This window comes from Pteropus alecto, unplaced genomic scaffold (assembly GCF_000325575.1).
Source record: "Pteropus alecto unplaced genomic scaffold, ASM32557v1 scaffold152, whole genome shotgun sequence".
Lineage (NCBI taxonomy): Eukaryota > Metazoa > Chordata > Mammalia > Chiroptera > Pteropodidae > Pteropus > Pteropus alecto.
In genome coordinates this window covers 7939167-7957294 of record NW_006432227.1, presented here as the reverse complement: position 1 = coordinate 7957294, position 18128 = coordinate 7939167, and the positions used below count along the sequence as shown (strand labels likewise).

General features: G+C 30.4%; 1 pseudogene; it reads right to left on the bottom strand.

Moving 5' to 3' along the window:
* Positions 1-9821: 9821 nt before the first annotated feature.
* LOC112475881 lies at positions 9822-9940 on the bottom strand (annotated as a pseudogene).
* Between the last annotated feature and the right edge of the window lie 8188 nt (positions 9941-18128).

Sequence of the window (18128 nt, the reverse complement as noted above, 5' to 3'; positions counted from 1 at the left end):
TATCTATCTATCTATCTATCATCTATTTATTTATTTATTTATTTATTTATTTTTGGCGATATCATTGCCTAGTTTTGCCATCAGAATTGTAGTAGCCTAATAAAATGAGTTGGGAAAATTTACTTCTTTTCTACTTTCTAAATAAGCTAGCATATGGTTGGAATTCTTTCTAACTAAATGTTTAATTGAATTCCTCAGTGAAGCAATCTAGAACCAGTGTTATGTTGTGATAAGCTGTTTATAAATTAAATATTTAGATAGACATATGAGTATTTAGGTTACTCACTTTTCTTGGGTAGGTGTTGGTTGCATGTGTATTTTCAGGTACTTTTCCATTTTGGTTTTCAAATTTATTGGTATAGAGTTCTTCAAAATATCCCCTGGTTACCATTTTAATATCTGTAAGACATATAGCAGTGTCTCCTCTTTAATTTCTGATATTAGCAATCTGTGTTTTTTCTTTTCCTTTATTTTTTCCTTTATCATCCTGCCAGGGTTTTATAAATTTTATTAATTTTTATGAAGAAACAATCTTTTTTTTGCTTTATAATTCTTTTTTGGTTCTGTCTTTCTTGTTTATCATGTATTTCATTGATTTATGCATTTGTTTATTTTTATTTCTCTTTTTCCCTATTATTATCAATTCACCTGTTTTTTTGTTTGTTTGTTTGTTTGTTTTTGTTTTTGTTTTTTTTTCCTAGCTTCTCTTAATCACTTACGTGGGAGTTTTATTATAGGACACATACACATTAATATTATACCTTCTTATTAACTGACGCTTTTAAGTTTGGAATGCTCTTCCTTATGTTGTTGAATTAAACTTTTCTTCATTTAAGAACAGCAAAAATAGCATTTTTTGCTAACTTATGTCATGTTAAAAAATCTTAATTAGACAATTATTATAATACCTCTTATATTGATTAACTAGTATCCAAAAATAAGTATATTTTTCTCTATGAGTGGTGCTGTGGAAAAATGCTTTAATATAAAAGAAATCATTCAATATTTACCTTTTCTGTCTAGCTTTTTCTCAATATTTTGCATATGACATTTGTCTATATTGTTAAATTTAGTTGTAATTAGTTCATTCTCATTACTAAATACAATATCATTGCATGCATATCTCTCAATTCATATTAACATCTCAATTTCTTCTCCTTTTTCTATAAAATGGCAATACACTGGGCTCTTGGATATATACTCACAGAGGCAACAGGCTCGCATCTCCTCTAGCAGCTCCCCCTTCTGCAGCTGAACAGATGCTTGGCTTCTCAGATTGACAAGGTGATGACTCAGCTGAGTCTCTCACACTGTGTTCTGACATTCATTTTTGTATCTCTTGTCATAATTATGCAATCTTTAATTCCTATATTGCAGTTGCATTTTCATTAGCCAACCTTTATTGATATCTACATAAGAAATAAGTATAAATATTGATATTTACAAAATTCAGAAGAAAATTTATATTACCTTAGATTTTCTTACTTTTTTTTTGTCAAAATTATACTATGAGTTCTTTTTCTCATGAGAACTTACTTTTAAATAACCACACTCTATGTATTTCCTATAGAAGAATAGAGACTCTAATTAATAAACATTGATCTCTAGTGCTTGAAAGTAAATAATATTTCAATGAACAGTTACATTAGAAATGAAACAAAGTAAAATGAATAATATTTGCTTACATTTGTGTACTTACTAAAATATTTGTATAAAATACTTTTATTAACATATATTTTTGTTTCTGGGCACAATAAGTTTTTTAAAAAGAGGAAATATTTAATTTATTGTTTTATTTTGTTACATAAGATATATGTGATGGCTTCTATATTCCAGGTGCCTAAATTTTATGAGTAATCCTTTTATTAGTGTTGATTTTATTATTAAATTATAGATTATGTGTATATATAAATACATATAATCTGGCATTTAATAGATTATGTATATATATAGTTTTATATACACACACAAACACATAATCTGGCATTTAATAATGGTAGTTAATTGGGTGAATAATATTAATGTAGCTTAAGTTGAATTTGTAATTATTATAATTCTTAAAATATTTTGTCACTTGTCAATTAGATAATCAGCAGAGTGCCTAATTAAAATGATAGAATATTGATAAAACTAGACTAATATTTTACTTTTATTTATTTGAAGAAAGTCCATATTTTAAAGTTCAAATGAATATACTCAATTTTTGTTTTTATTTGCAAATGACTATATAGCTATTTCATATACACATTCAACTTTAAGTTAATGATATAGAAATTTTTTAAAGTATATACAATAATACATAGATTAAATACAACAAAGACACTTAATGTATGTTAGAGTACCTGGTTACCTCCCTGCCTCTATAAGGAAGTTTACAAATAATTTTAAACTACTGTTTCTTGATCTGTGAAATATAAAGGAAGAAAATGGAGAAATTTCTTCCAGCTATACAATTATGAGCTTCAATCTAAATAATTATCATTTTGAAATATTCTAAATGTATCCTCACTGCCTAATTGGTCATTTTTACTCTGAAAATTTTGCCAATGAAATAGGCTATCAGAACGAATCTCGTGTTCCAAAAAATAAAAATGTTTCCATAAGTAATATGACATTATGTAATTCTAACTTTTGGATTTCACCCTTTAAGAAACTCAAAACCAAAATAATAGACTGAGAGTAAAGAATGCTTTATTAAATAAAGTTTGATTTGTTTTGAATTTAAGTCTTTTCTTGAGAGATCATTGGTTATACAACTTAAATTGCTTCTTGGTTAAACATTCTTTAATAACACATTTCAGCAGTACCCAGGTTCTAAACCTGCTTCAATGGTATAAAAATAATGTATAATTCTTGCGTGTGACCTTCATTGGTTATATTAGTTATCTCAGACTGTGAGAACAAAATGACATAGTCTGAGTGATGTTGACAACAGAAACTCATTTTCTCACAGTTCTGGAGGCGAGAAGTCCAAGATCAAGTTGCCAGCATGGTCAGTTTCTGGTGAGACCTCCCTTTCTAACTTACAATGGCCACCTTTTCACTGTGTCTTTTCATGTTGGGGAAAAAATGAGAGAGGAAGTTCTCTGGTATCTCTTCTTATAAAGGCACTGATCCCACCACGAGCACCCCACCTTCATGACCACATCTAAATTTGGTCATCTCCCAAAGATCCCATCTCTAAGTATCACCTAAGTAACATAAGAATTTGCGGGCACAGAATTTAGTTCATAATAGTGGTGTTTCTATAATTTCATGTTCATATTTTATACACTTTCAATTTTATTTTTGCCTCAGAGGATCTTCCTTCACTCCCTGGGAAATATATCTGTATGTATAAATGAAGCGTCTTACTATTTTCTGGGTAGTTGGGTGTTACAAGGAGAGCAAATCTTTCATGTATCATATATTATCACCTTGTAGCCTCTTCCCCATCCTTTTGATCTGCTAGTGGTAAGTTGCTTTATGTATGTGAGGTGCTATATATTTTATTTTTGCTATTCTGTATAAAGATTTCAATTCTACCAATTCCTAGACATTGCCCAATAATAAAAATTAAATGATTCAAAAGAGTATTAGAGTTAAAGTAAAAAACTTAATAAAAACAATTTATATTCATTTTAACAAATTGTAATTGTATTTTCCAAACTAGTTTTCTCAAAGACATGGATTTTCAAAAGTATATTTTTAGTTGAAAGAAGGAATTACTTTTTGAGTTAAAATATCATAAAATTACATAATTTATAAGTAGATATTGACTTTCTAAAATGAACATCAAAATTTATTGACTGCAGTGCATATCTTTAGACAGGGAACTTGAGAAATAATTAATCTTGATAATCATAGAAAACATAAATCAATAAATGCATCATTAAGTATGGCTAAGAACTATAAGCAAAATGCAAAAAGCATTATTACTACTTTCATTTTATAAATTGTTTACTGTTTTAAGGATTTTGTTTAAGTAATTCTAAATGGTAAAACTGCTTAAAATTCTTTAGCTTAACTAAAGTATATGTTATATAATGGCCCAAGATTATAAGCATATAAAGAACTATTAGACAACTGGTCAAATCGAAGCTTATTAGATAACAATGTATTTGTTTTTTTTCATTTAATTAAAACTACATTTTAATAACTAACAATTATAATGTTATGCACCTGTAATTTTCAAGTTCACTTGAAGATGAATTTTAAAAATAGGGTATGTTTATTGCCAACAAATTTTTTTATGGAAGATTTAAGTACTTCATATAATGGTGTGATGTGGCCTGGATTCAGATACTTGTCTTTCCTCTGTGACCTTGAGCATTTCAATTTAATAAATAAAAAAATTATTTTAGTCATCAAAGCACTGACTCGGTTGTTGCAGGCATGGGAAGCAAAAGGAGACATTGTCCTTGCTTCCAGTCCCCTTGGGGTATGCAAGAAAGTAAGAAATTTGTAAAAGCTATCATCCTACAACATAGACTGTTCTTGCCTTTGAAGAGATGTTTTTAAAAATTATGAAACTAAAAGGATGGAAATATTATAGTATTGAGATAATATTCAGTGTGGGCTTTCAAATTTGTGTAGAGTTTCACAAGATAGAACTGGAGATTTGGGTGAGAGGGCATGACAGAAATAGAACGAATTGTTGAGAAAATGAGTAAAGGCAAGAAACATGTTCAGAAATAGCAAATTATAAGGTGTTATTCTAGAGTAAGCAAAGGTAGGGAAATATAGTTTATCAAGCCAGGAATGTAGTTTAGAATGATATTGTACACTAATTGAATTGTAGACTAATTTAATTTACAGAAATTAATTGATTAACTGAACAAATAATTTATTTTATACTCCAATTCCAGACACTATATCACACATTAAGAATCTACATTTCACATACAAAAAAAATCAGGTCTTGGGAGAGTAGAGTCTATGAGGAAAATAGAAATAAATGGCATGATTTTATTAATATATCTAAAACTGCAATTATATTATTCTCAGAAGGCTATGATATAGAGGTGCACAGTACTAAAATGTATACATATATATTTTTATATATTATTAATAATCTAAAATCTGAGGACATCAGATAGATTAAAGAAAAATTCTCTAAAGAAAAAAAATGTTTGGAAAGCTAGAGGGGAGAGGAGAACAAGAAAATTGGATGCATGTGAGACGTATGTATAAATTGGAACACCAGTGTCCCTGGATCACAGATAAGGTGTTGTCATCTCATATGGGAGACAGGAAGGAAAAGTCAGTCCCAGATATTGGAAGATCGTTTAAGTCATTGTAGTCTCTATCCTAAAACTAATAGGAAATTATCTATGTGAATAAAAGGGTTTTTTTTGTTTTTTGTTTTTTGTATTATCAGAACTTTATTTCAAAAATAAAACACTCAATATCGAGTGAAGAAGAGTTGGGAGAGACAAAGAGTTTGGAGAAAAGGGATAAAAATGTCACTAAAGTGGACCAGTTGAGAGTTAATGATTACTCCAAATAAGTGATTTGAAGACAGATATCTACATACTAATTTAAGAAATATTTAAGATTTTTAGTGGAGAGTACTTATTGGAGAATTAGAAATTAGAAAGCGGGGTTATCCACAGTTAATTTGGGTCACCGGATTGTGATATTTGGTTCAATGATGTTTATAGTGATTGTGATGAAAATTCAAACTAGAAAATAAAATCATTTAAAGGAATAAGACTATAAATTTAGTTTTAGGTACCTATAAGTTTTCTTTGAAGTAAATATCCAAGCAAAGACATAGATTTGTGATTTCAAAGAGTGAGTCAAGACAGGATATAGAAGTTTTTGCGTGATGTTTGCACAGGTAATTATTGGTGTTAGAGCAATAAAGGAGTTTTGCTAGGGAGCAATAAAAATGTAAAAATAAACTTCAAAATACTGACTGAATGGAGTAAGGCTGAAAGGTGATCAAAAGACAATAAATGAAGGTTAAAAGAAAGCCAAAAGTGTGAAGTCACAGAATTGTGTGAAAAAGAGTCAGCAAGGCAGTAAATGGTGACATGGCAAGTAAAAGGATATTGACTACCAGCTTTTCAGATGGAGACATCTATGATGGTGTTAAAAATGCTGTCAGAGAATTTATGTAGTAGAAAACAGATTGATCTCAGTTAAAAGGAGAGAGGCAGATGAAGACATGGAACCATTGCCGATAGGTAACTGTTTTAAGGGGTGCTTTATACAAGGAGATAACAGAGCTACAATTGGAGAAGCATATAATTAAAATGAAAGATTTTTAAAAAAATGGATTCTATTGAGTATATTCAATAGAAATATGCAGTTTAAAACAAATGAGATTATATTCCATTTAAAACATGGCATAAACCATTAATTTTTTTTCTAATACATACATGACAAAATAGAAAACTTCATTTTGAAAATTAATACAGTCAAAATAAAATAATGACTAGGAGCTAAGCCACTCTTGAAAGAGCCAAGAAAATAGTCAAAGGCTAATTGAAATCATGTGTATATATAGACTTTCAAACTTGATGTGCATTGATGGCAGAGAAAAGGGAAATAGAAAACTAAGGGATTGATTTGATAATTTTTAAAAGAGAATCTATTGCAACTGGTACTTAGAAATTGGTTAGACTTATTGTGAAACATAGGCAAATGCCAAGGATATAATTATCAATTTATAGGGCGGATGAGTAACTGCTATTAGAACTTCATCCTCACATTCACTCCAGAAAACTTGTTTTTTTTTTGAAGTTCATCAATAATTTCCACATTGCTAAGTTCAGTGATCTGTTTCCTTAACTTAATTTTGCTGGAGCTGTTAGCTGTATTTGGTACAGCTAGGTTATTAGTTCCTTCTTACAATCCTTTCTCTACCTGGCTTTAGGAAACCACACACTCCTGATTTAGTCCAAAGGGATTGGAATCCTTTTCTGATATCTTGGCAAAACTTTGGAAAAATCTAGGGCTCAATTCTTAAACATCTCTATTTTACGAATTTCTTAGGTAATATTTTCCATTAAACAGTTTGATGAAATGTCTATAAGCTGGAGATCTCTCCAATTTTTATCTCAGTCCTGAACTCTAACAATGTATCTTTAACATTATTTGACTTTTTTGCTTGGATATCAATTAGGTTTCTCAAAAATAACATGACCCAAAACTCATCCCCTAATTGGAGTCCCCAGTAAAAACCTGCTGATTTTATAGTCTTTATACCTTAAATTGATGAGTATTCCACCCTCTTGATCTACGGACCATCATCTTGAAGTCATCAATCAAATCTCACATTCATTTCTTCATGTGTTGTTGTATATGTATATGTTGTTAGCTCTTTATTCAAAATATATTTTATATCTGATCACTTCTCATTGTTGCTACAGCTAGAAATCCCTTTCTTACTTTTCCCGTTATTGTTCTTCTTCAGACTTGTAGACCTCCATGGTCTTTTTGATATAAACTAAACATGCTCAGACCTTTGAACTTTGTACTTGCTAATCTCTCCATCCAGAATATCCTTTTCCAACATATCTGCATAGCTTGATCTGTCATTTTTAAATTTCTACACAAATGTGTTTTTAACAAAGCTTTCCCTGAACACCACTATAAAACAGATTATGCCTCACTTCCACACTTTCTATAACTTTGCCATATTTTATATCCCCCCATGGTACTATACCATGCATATTATTTTTTACTAGTTTGTTTACTTATCTTTTCTCTCTGGCTAGAGCAGTACCATCTAAGGGAATTTTTCTTGTGAAGAAAATACTCTATATTTGGTAATTGCTACCACATATGGATTTTGATAATATGAAATATAGATAGAGTGACTGAGGAAATGGATTTTAATTTTTTTTTTAATTATCAGCTTTTGGTTGTAATTTAAATAGCCACATATGACCAGTGGCTATCATCTTAGATAGTGCACAGCTAAAATGTAAGCTATTATGGCAGAGACGGTCCTCTGTTGTGTCTATTTCTTTAATTATTTTGCATAGACCAGTGTCTAAAGCACAATAAGTGGCCAATAAATATCTGCACTAATAAATGAATAAAAATAGAAGTCCAATAGGTAGTAGATAATATTAAAGCTGGATCATGGGAGAGAGATAATTAATACAGACAAAGCTGGAATTTCATTAAAGATATTTTTAAAATCTGAATTTAGAAAGAAAATGAAACATAAGCAAATCAATATTTCAAAAATGATATTTTAAGAAAGCATTTTGCAATTAAATATTACAAAGAATAAAGATACTGGAAAATGTGCAAATAAGGTCCTCAATTGCTATTAAACAAAATACAAATGACAATAATTTCTTTTTTTCCTTCTAGTTTTAATACATAGCTAACAGACAAATTGGCTTAATTTACCCAATCTTCACTTAGTCCACCTTCATATTTCATTTGTGATTTGGTTGGATGTGGTTGTCTATTTTAAAATCCATTGACTTTGCAATTTGAAAACATTCTGTCAACACTCAATGTCTTGGATGAGAGTTTTGTACCCATCCTGCTGTCCTTTCCTTATGACATGGTTTGTTTAATTTTATTTCCTACTGTTTATTTAATTTTTTCTCATTTTTAAAATCTTATTTAAATTCAAATGAGCTTATCCTTTTATTGTTTTTGGTCACAGATGCCCTTTTTATAGATCCCATTTCTTCTTGAAGAATATTTTTTCATCAGTAAAAAACAATATATCTCTATGGTTAATTTAAATTAATTTCTGGGCATAATGTCTAATAACACTGTCAATTCTACTAATTAAAATTTTGCTTTTAATTACTTGGTCACCTCCAGCTAGACACAAAGAGTCTGGTAATAGATGATTAATGAATAAATACCTGTGAAATGATTAGATATTGATACATTCTCTACCCCTTCTATATACTGGTTGAAGCTATAAATACGTTAATGTACACGTTTTTAGCCTATTCAGGCTGCTGTAACAAAGCACCATAGACTGGGTGGCATACAAGCAATAGAAATTTCTTTCTCACGGTTCTGGAGGCTTAAAATCCAAGATCAGAGTGTTGCCACAGTCAGGTTCTGGTAAAGATCCTCTTCCAGATTGCAGACTGCTGACTTTTTGTTGTACCCTCACATGGTGGAGAGAGAGAGCAGCAAGCTTGCTAGTGACTTATAAGGGCACTAATTCTATTTACAAGAGCTTCACCCTCATGACTGCATCAAATTCTAATCACACCCCAAAGGAGACACCTTCTAATACCATTACACTGGTGAGTATTTCAGCATATGAATTTGGGGAAACGCAAACATTTATTTCATAACACACACATGTGTGCATATATTTATAGCACATATATATATACACACATATATACAAATATCTATCTATCATCTATCATCTATCATCTATCTATCTATCATCTATCATCTGTCTATCTCTATCATCTATCATCTATCTGTCTCTATCATCTATCATCTATCTGTCTATCCACAATGACAGAGAGAAAATTTCTGAAAGTTAGAAAAGTATAAATAAAGAAAAATGAGTCATATATTTTGAATATCTATTTCTTCCTTAACTAGACTCTATGCTATCCTTTTTATTTCTTCGTAACAGTAAATTTTGTTTAATTAGTCATTTTGTCACAGTACTTTTGTCATCTTCTTTCATTCTTTTTCCTTTAATAAGGTCTATAGAGACATGCCCTTAAAATTGAGGTCAGTACATTTTTTTTCTATAGTTCGTCAGATATTAAATATTTTTTATGTTTTAAAATTGTTTATTTTTTTAGGCAAGGCAACCCTTGGTTGACCTCACAGATTGCAAGGATCTTGTTAGCTTACAATTCCTTATTTTTCAAAAATATTTATGCCTATAGCACCTGATCTTCCTAGGTGGTTTCTTATCCAAGTACTAACCAGACCCGACCCTGCTTAGCTTCCAAACTCAGACGAGATCGGGCTTGTTCAGGGTAGCATGGCTATAGACTTAGAAAATATTTTAAAATTAGAAATAATATATTTAGTTGATTCCCTGTGGATTTCCAGACACAGAATTCTGAAATGACTACAAAAGTTTTCTTTCAAAAATTACATTTATAACTTTGCTTGAGGATCCAGAGGATTTTGGATCTGGACTTTATTAAAAATCTTTTTTTCATTAGAAAAATCTTTGTACTAAAAATGACAAAACAAAAACTGCCTTCAACAAATACTTTCTTATTTAGCAAAACTATTCAAAAAGAGAATAGAAGCAATAACATTTTCATAATTCATCGTTATCAGAGCTTGACTTTCAATCTAAGGGGGAAAATAGCAGCATTGTTTTCTCAAGGTAGTGACGAAGACTTATCACAGCAACAAGAAGCAAAGGAAAAACAAAAGAAAACAAAACAAACAAAATAAAAGAGATAACATTATGTCCTGGATGAAAACAGAAATTTATTCTGAGGCAAGATCACTCAGAGATCTCCTTTCTCTTGGAGATGAGCAAAATCACTGAGAAATATCCCCTCGTGAGACACAGACACGCAATCTGCCTATGACTGAAGCTGCACCAGCAGAGACTATCACTAGGCTGGGAAGCACTAACATTCTCCAGCTGGGGAAGTATAAGAGTGTGGAGATACTCCAAAATATGAGCATTCAGAGAAGACTTGAAGTTGAGGATGGAACAAGAATAGTGAGAAAACATTCTCTAATGTTGAAGAAATAAACCTGCTCACACTCTATGCACAAGGTAACTCTAGAAAAATTTGAAGGTAGTGTGGGACTGAAGTCAATCATAGTAATAACAAAATCAAAACCTAGATAAACTCCTGACTAGATTAATTGCATCCCCCATAGTAACAGCCTAGCAGAAAGAGGCATACCTATTTTAAAAAAAATATATTAGTTACTTAAGTCATACCATCCTACACACAATGTCTTGTATTCAATAATTTAAAAAAATCTATAGAAAAAAAAATCAAGGGAAAAAAATCCAGTATCAAGAGACAGAAATTCAACATCACTAAACTAGATTAGATTTTGCAAAGATTAGACAGTGGTTTTAAAATAAAATACAATGAAATAGTGGTTACCAAGGGATGGAGGATGGAGAGAAGACAGTGTTTAAGGGTACAAACTTGTAACAAGGACTAAAGTGGCCATAGAGATGTAATCTATTGTTTATTAAATATAGACAATACTATTATAAGTATATTATGTAATATCATTACAATGTCAATCATATTACGAATAAATGTATCAAAGAAACATGATGTCCACCTTAAATTTGCACAATGTTACATGTCAAATTTATCCAATAATAATAAAATAAAATTAAGAGAATACTATGTTAAAAGTTCTAGTAAGAAAGGTGGATAGCATGCATAATGAAATAAGAATTTTAGTAAAGTGAAACTGTGAGGAAGAATTAAATTAAAATAGTAGGAATAAAAAACACACTAAATCAAAAACCATTGAGGCATTTCCCCTCTCGAGACACAGAGACACAAACTGAGGCTGCACCAGCACAGCACACAACATGAATACTGCCTGCCATCACTATACATTTCTTGTGTTAATATAAAAGAAAATAACATTCAAGGCAAAGATTATTACTAAAAATAAGAAGGGATATTTTGTAATAAAAAAGAACAAAACAAAAGAAATATATGAAAGATCATATAACCTTATGACAAGGCTCAAGACCCATAAGAAATACCTGATAAAACTAGATGCAGAAATAAATATTTTAAAATTATTAGTTGGAGGTAGTTGAAGATTTCCACGCACTTCTTTCAGGAAAAAAGTCATATAGTTTTGTATAAAATCAGTACGAGTGTTTTATTAGTTAGCCTCCATAATGAACTCTAATGGCTCTACACTTCTTTGTATTCACAACCTCTTCCAGTCCTCTCCAGTATTCTACCAGAACTGGTCTGTACGACTGATAGTATGTGCAGAAGTAGCAGTATGTTACTTCAAACTGGAACCAATCCAAATGTGTATCCCTCTGCCTTTCCTCTCTCTCTCCCTCTCTATCTTTATCTCATACTTTGGATGAAGCTAGCCGTCATATTTTGTGCAATCCTATGTAAACACAAAAGGCAATGAAAGGAAAAACGTGCCAAAACGGACTCAAGAATAAATAGAGAACTTCAGTTAAACATGTTGAGTTCATAAGTATATACCTTCCCATGATAATCTTTCTAGGCCCAGATGTCTTCACTGGTGAATTCTGCCTTTATCTCATACTTTGGATGAAGCTAGCCGTCATATTTTGTGCAATCCTATGTAAACACAAAAGGCAATGAAAGGAAAAACGTGCCAAAACGGACTCAAGAATAAATAGAGAACTTCAGTTAAACATGTTGAGTTCATAAGTATATACCTTCCCATGATAATCTTTCTAGGCCCAGATGTCTTCACTGGTGAATTCTGCCAAACATTAAAAAAAAAAAAAAAATACTACCAAATCTACAGAAACTTTGTCAGAGAACAGAGGAAATTGAACTACTTCCCAATATATTTTATGAGGTATGTGTTACACTGATATCAAAACCAGACAGGTATATTACAGGAAAAGAAAACTGTAGTGCCATGCTATTCATAAACAAGTATAAAATTCCTTACCACATATGAGCACATCAATTCTAGCAGTATGTAAAAATAACTATTCATCATGAGTAATTAAATGTATCTCGGAAATGAAAGATTGGTTAAAATTTAAAAACCAATCCATAAAGTATAAAAATAAAAATATATATAATAATATTTTTATCTTGTTAAAAGACAAAAACCCAATTAAAAAATGGACTATGCCAGCCTGAACAAGCCCAATCCTGTCTGATCTCAGAAGCTGAGCAGAGTTGGGCCTGGTTAGTACTTGGATAGGAGACTGCCTAGGAAGACCGGGTAATATAGGTGTAAAAAATAAATGTAAGGGATCGTAAGCTGACAAGATCCTTGCAGTCTGTGAGGTCAACCAAGGGTTGCCTCTCCTGAAAAAAAAAAAAAAAAAGGAAAATGCTTTAGTAACACTGTTCATAAATAAACGATACTAATAGCCAAAAAGCATATGTAAAGATGCTCAGTATCAGTAGTCTTCCAGGAAACAGAAATTAAAACCTCAATGAGATATCACAAAGCACAATAAGAATAGTTAAAAATAAAACAACTGACCATAATAATGGAAATAATGTAGAAATCTCATACATCATTGCTGAGAATGCAAAATGGTACAACTACTGTAAAAAAGAGTTTAGAAGTACTTCATTAAGTTAAATAAATATTTATAATATGATTATAAAATCATTTCACTTTTTAACATCTCTTCACAATAAATGAAATTATGTGATCATATGCACACAAAAAACCTTTTGATGAGTATATTTTAACAAAATTATTCATAGTGACCACAAACTAGAAACAATCCAAATATCTGTCAACAGGTGAATGGACAATTAAAATATGGTATATCTCTAGGATGGAGTACTACTAAGCCATAATAAAGAACAAACTGTTAATAATCACAGCAACATAGATGACTCTCAAAAAGACATGTTTATGGAAGGAAGCCTACAAAAGATAACATACTGTTTGATTTTATGCACACACAAAATAAAACTACAAGAATAGAAAGTAGGTTTGTTTTTGCAGGGACTGTAGGTATCTGAAGTAGATTGAAATGGAGTATGAGGAAACTGTGAGATGATAAAATTATGGTAGATCTTTAAGTGCTATTTTAATTATTTGATTTTATTAACTGGCCATGACTCAACAAGCTGTAAATTTAAAATTGACCAATTTTATTATATCTGAATTATACCTAAATAAAGCTGTCAAAAGGTAACTATTTTTTAAAAGATAAACTTAGACTACACTAAATTTAAAAACTCCTATTTACTAAAAACAATTAAAGTAGTGAGTGTGTAAGACAAGCCACACTGATAAATTTTTCAATACCTATATCTGAAATAGATATTGTACCCAGAGTAGATAAATTATTCATACAAATCAACAAGAAAAAAATATAATCAACCTAATAAATAATTTAAGAAGGATTAGTAAAAAACAGAAAACATACCAAAACTAAAATATTTAAATGTTCAATCAGTGAGATATACTTAACATTATTAGTTATCAGAAATAGTAAAATAAAACTGCAATTTCGTTCTACAGCACCTTCCATGAAAATGTATAAAATTAAAAAGGGGGAAAATGCTGGTGTTATGAAAAATGTAGCTTATCTTGAAGTTTCATACATTCGTGATATGAGTAAAAAATTAATCACCTATTTCATAAAACTCTTTTTTGTTCTAAACCGTTTGAGCAAAATAAATCAGGCACATATTTCATGATACGATTTACATCAACTTCCAAGACAAGCAAATGAACCTATAGTGATAGATCTGTGGGGGAGAATAACTAAAAAGGAGCATGAAAGAATTTCGGGTCATAGAAATGGTATGAGAAGCATGATGATTTTCTAGATAGATAGAATTGTAATACATCATCAATGTCAAGAACATGGTTTATTCAACATGAACGACAACAAAGTAAGTAAATACTACATATTAAACAGTAAAATAAATGTACTTTCAAAAAATTATTCTATATAAGAACACAGATATTTTATCCAATTTAAGACTTTTCTCACACAAATAAACAAGGTAAGAAAAGAATAATCTTTAAAAATTTTTTAGTCCTGTATATGTAACACACAAAATTTGATAAGACAATATTATGTTGAGTATATTCTCAAAATAGATATTTAAGTATACTTTATTAAATTTTAATTGTTCTATTGAAATTTGAGAGAAGTAAAAATGGAGAGTAAAATAGAAATGTATTATAAGCAAAGTTTATTACAGAGTGTATCAAAATTACTATCATCATTTTAAGGAAATTCTGACAACTCAACCAGGAGATCATTAAACTTTTCCTGTATTGTCTGGCATTTACTTGCTTTGATTGAGGTCTGATGATTCATAGTTATTTCCTTTAATCATATTTACAAACTCTATCCACTAATTTAAGTTGTCGTTGTTGTTTGCATCCGATCATTTCTATAGCAACTTATTTTTATTATAGTTACATTTCAGAAATCTAAAGTAAATTACTGAAAAAGCTGTCTCTTCTAAATGATTCATAGAATCAAGATTTATGTTGACATCGTAATCATACTGTCATCCAAATAAATTAGACATTTATAAGAATTTCCTCTTAAACAAAAATTATAAAGTTTATACTGAGAGACATGGTATATATTTTGAATCTTTGGAAAATGTTTTGGAATAAAAACAAGGTTAAAGACAGAAAGACATATTTTTAATTGTAAGGCCATATTTTTTTCTTGAACAGTAAAAGAACATATTAGTTGAGGCTACCAACCCCTTAAATATATTACTAATAAAATGACTCATTAAAGTAATACATAATAGGCCTTTTTAATTGCTTCAAGACTAATAAATCTATTTAATGTATAATGATCCAAGTGAGTATATTAGGCAAGAAGAAAGCCTATGCATGAATGCAAAAGCTTAAAACATTTTGATAAATAATCAGATTCATTGCAATCCCACAGTTGTCTTCCTTCTCTCCTACTCTTTTAATTCAGTACAAATCTTGACTTTTGACCTTGGAAGAAATATGAACCTAAGAATGATTAATATCATGAAACATTACATTTAAGTAAACATTATGCAATATAATGCTAAAGTCATTTTTTTTTTTTGATTCTCTATGACAGAAATATAAAGGGAAATTACAAGTGCTGGTGAATAATAGTCTGTCAAAATGAACAAGGGAAATGAAGATACTTGCGAAATTGTGTTTTCATTTGAATTATTTATATTAAAAAGGAAAAATAAATGTCTTACGAATGGCTTATTTTTAACTCATGGAGCAAGATGTGCTGTAATTTCTTCCACTGTGCTTTATATAGGCAAGTAGACTGTTACTGTCTGTATACATGCATTATTTCCAACATGTAAAGAACAAGAGTACGTTTATACTTCAGAAATTCTTCAATTAATAAAATTTGAGAACAAAACTTATATAAACTTCATTGTGAGAAAGAGTAATAGCATTTCTGTCAGTCAACTCTAAAGTGTCTCCCAGGAACAGTCAAATCACACATACTTTATTTCTACTCGATCACAAATTACAGTTTATTCACAGCCTACGATGGGGCTGAGCTGGTTCAGTATAAGAGGTGGCACAATGAAGTTGGACTGAAAGAACCGAAAGCACTGGGTTTAGTCTGCAGGACACCTGAGGCATTGCCTTGGGAAATATTCTGAAACAGCTGTGTGGACTTGAAAACAGAACCTTTTTCCAGCTCTCAGACTGATGGAAGTCATAGCCTTTTGAGATGCTGTAGTTACTTTTTGTAGTTATTTTAGGTACTAGATATGCAAAATAGTTACACAGCAGCAAAACTTACATGTTTCTCTCCTCTTATCTCTTCCTTTCTTCGTACCTTTAATGAATGCCTATGGAGTTTATATTTTAAATTTTTGGTAACATAAAAAAGAAAAATTGGTAATTTACCAGCATGCTTACCTTTCATGGATAAATATTATAATTTGGCTTTAAAGTGTAGTCAACTCACCCACACACTAATTGTACAGATTTAGAATTTTTTTTCATAATTCTAGCTTTTGAACACCTTTGCATGAAAATTATTTTTCATACTGAGGAGTGAATAGAAATGAGTGTGTGAATTAGTTCTTTTCCAGGCATTTTCTCTCTGGAAACAGAAGATCAAAAGTGGATTGTGACTGAAGGATGTGCAGGTGTCATATATTTTTTTCAATCACAATGAAGAAATGCTATACATTGTTCTTAAAAAAAAGTTACCACCTGGTTATAGCCATTGTTTCAATTAGATAAATCATACATTGGAGATTGTACATTCTGGATCAGTTCAGCCCATAACAACTTGTCTTCAAGATTTATTGATATAATTAACAGTTTGCTAGATAGAAAAATATCTTAGCCAAAGTTCTTAAAATTCATTAGTTTATAGAACACTTTGAGTGTCTGAATAGACCATTGAATCACCTTTCTAATAAATGTAATTAATTATACATCTGATCGTATATGCAATTTCAAGTATTTTACAAAACTCTGTATTACAAAATCTGTATTAGGGTTCTTCAAACAGAAATGGTAAGATGTGACTATAGATAGAAAGATGTATTTTAATGAATTGGATCAAATGATTATGGAAGCTGGCAAGTTCAACATCTTCAAGATATGATAGCAGGCTGAAGACCCAGGAGAGCTAATGTGGCAGTTCAAGTCTGAAGGCCATTGGCTGTAGAACTTCTAGGTTGGTGGAGGTCAGTATTTTTGCTCTATTCCCTCCTTCAACTGATCATGTGAAGCCCACCCACGTTATAGTGGGAAATCTACTTTACTCAAGTTCACTGATTTAAATGTTAATTTCATCCAAAACACTCTCTCAAAAACATGCAGAATAATGTTTGACCACATATTTGAGCATTGTGGCCCAGAAAAGTTGTCACATAAAATTAAGCGTCAGAAAACCACTCCTTGTCTAGTTATAACCCAAATGAATCTCTTTAATTCACATTTAACATCCAAAGAAGAATCATACTTTCAAATAAAAATCATACATCACTCAACACTATCCTCTATACACCAAAAAGTGTATTAACAATATTTAAATATTAGGATATAAAGTCAATACATATTATGTTACAAGATAAAAAAAGATCATTATTTGCTTATTACATATACACGAACATATTAGAAACATTCATGACAATTACAATTCACATTTCTGTAACTGGTTATGTGGTTATAGTTGATATTTATAACTATCATCTTCCACTACCCATCTGTATTCATTTTTGCCCTCAGGAAGCTCCTCAGTCATACTACATAACCCTAGACAAACCAGTTTCCTCAGTCAGGAAAAAAAAAATTCTTCATTAAATATAAGAATTAAAGGTGACAATAAATGTAATCTATATAGAGACGTGTTTCCTGTTCTCATTCAACCTCCAGAGTAGTTGTAAGATTAAACATTAAACACATAAACATATATAACTACATAATTGAAGTATTCTTAATAAAAATAAAATGAAGTGTCTAATTAAATGGAGAGTCGGAAACTGCTCAGAGCAAATAACACTTAAGAAGAAATAGGAGTTGAATGG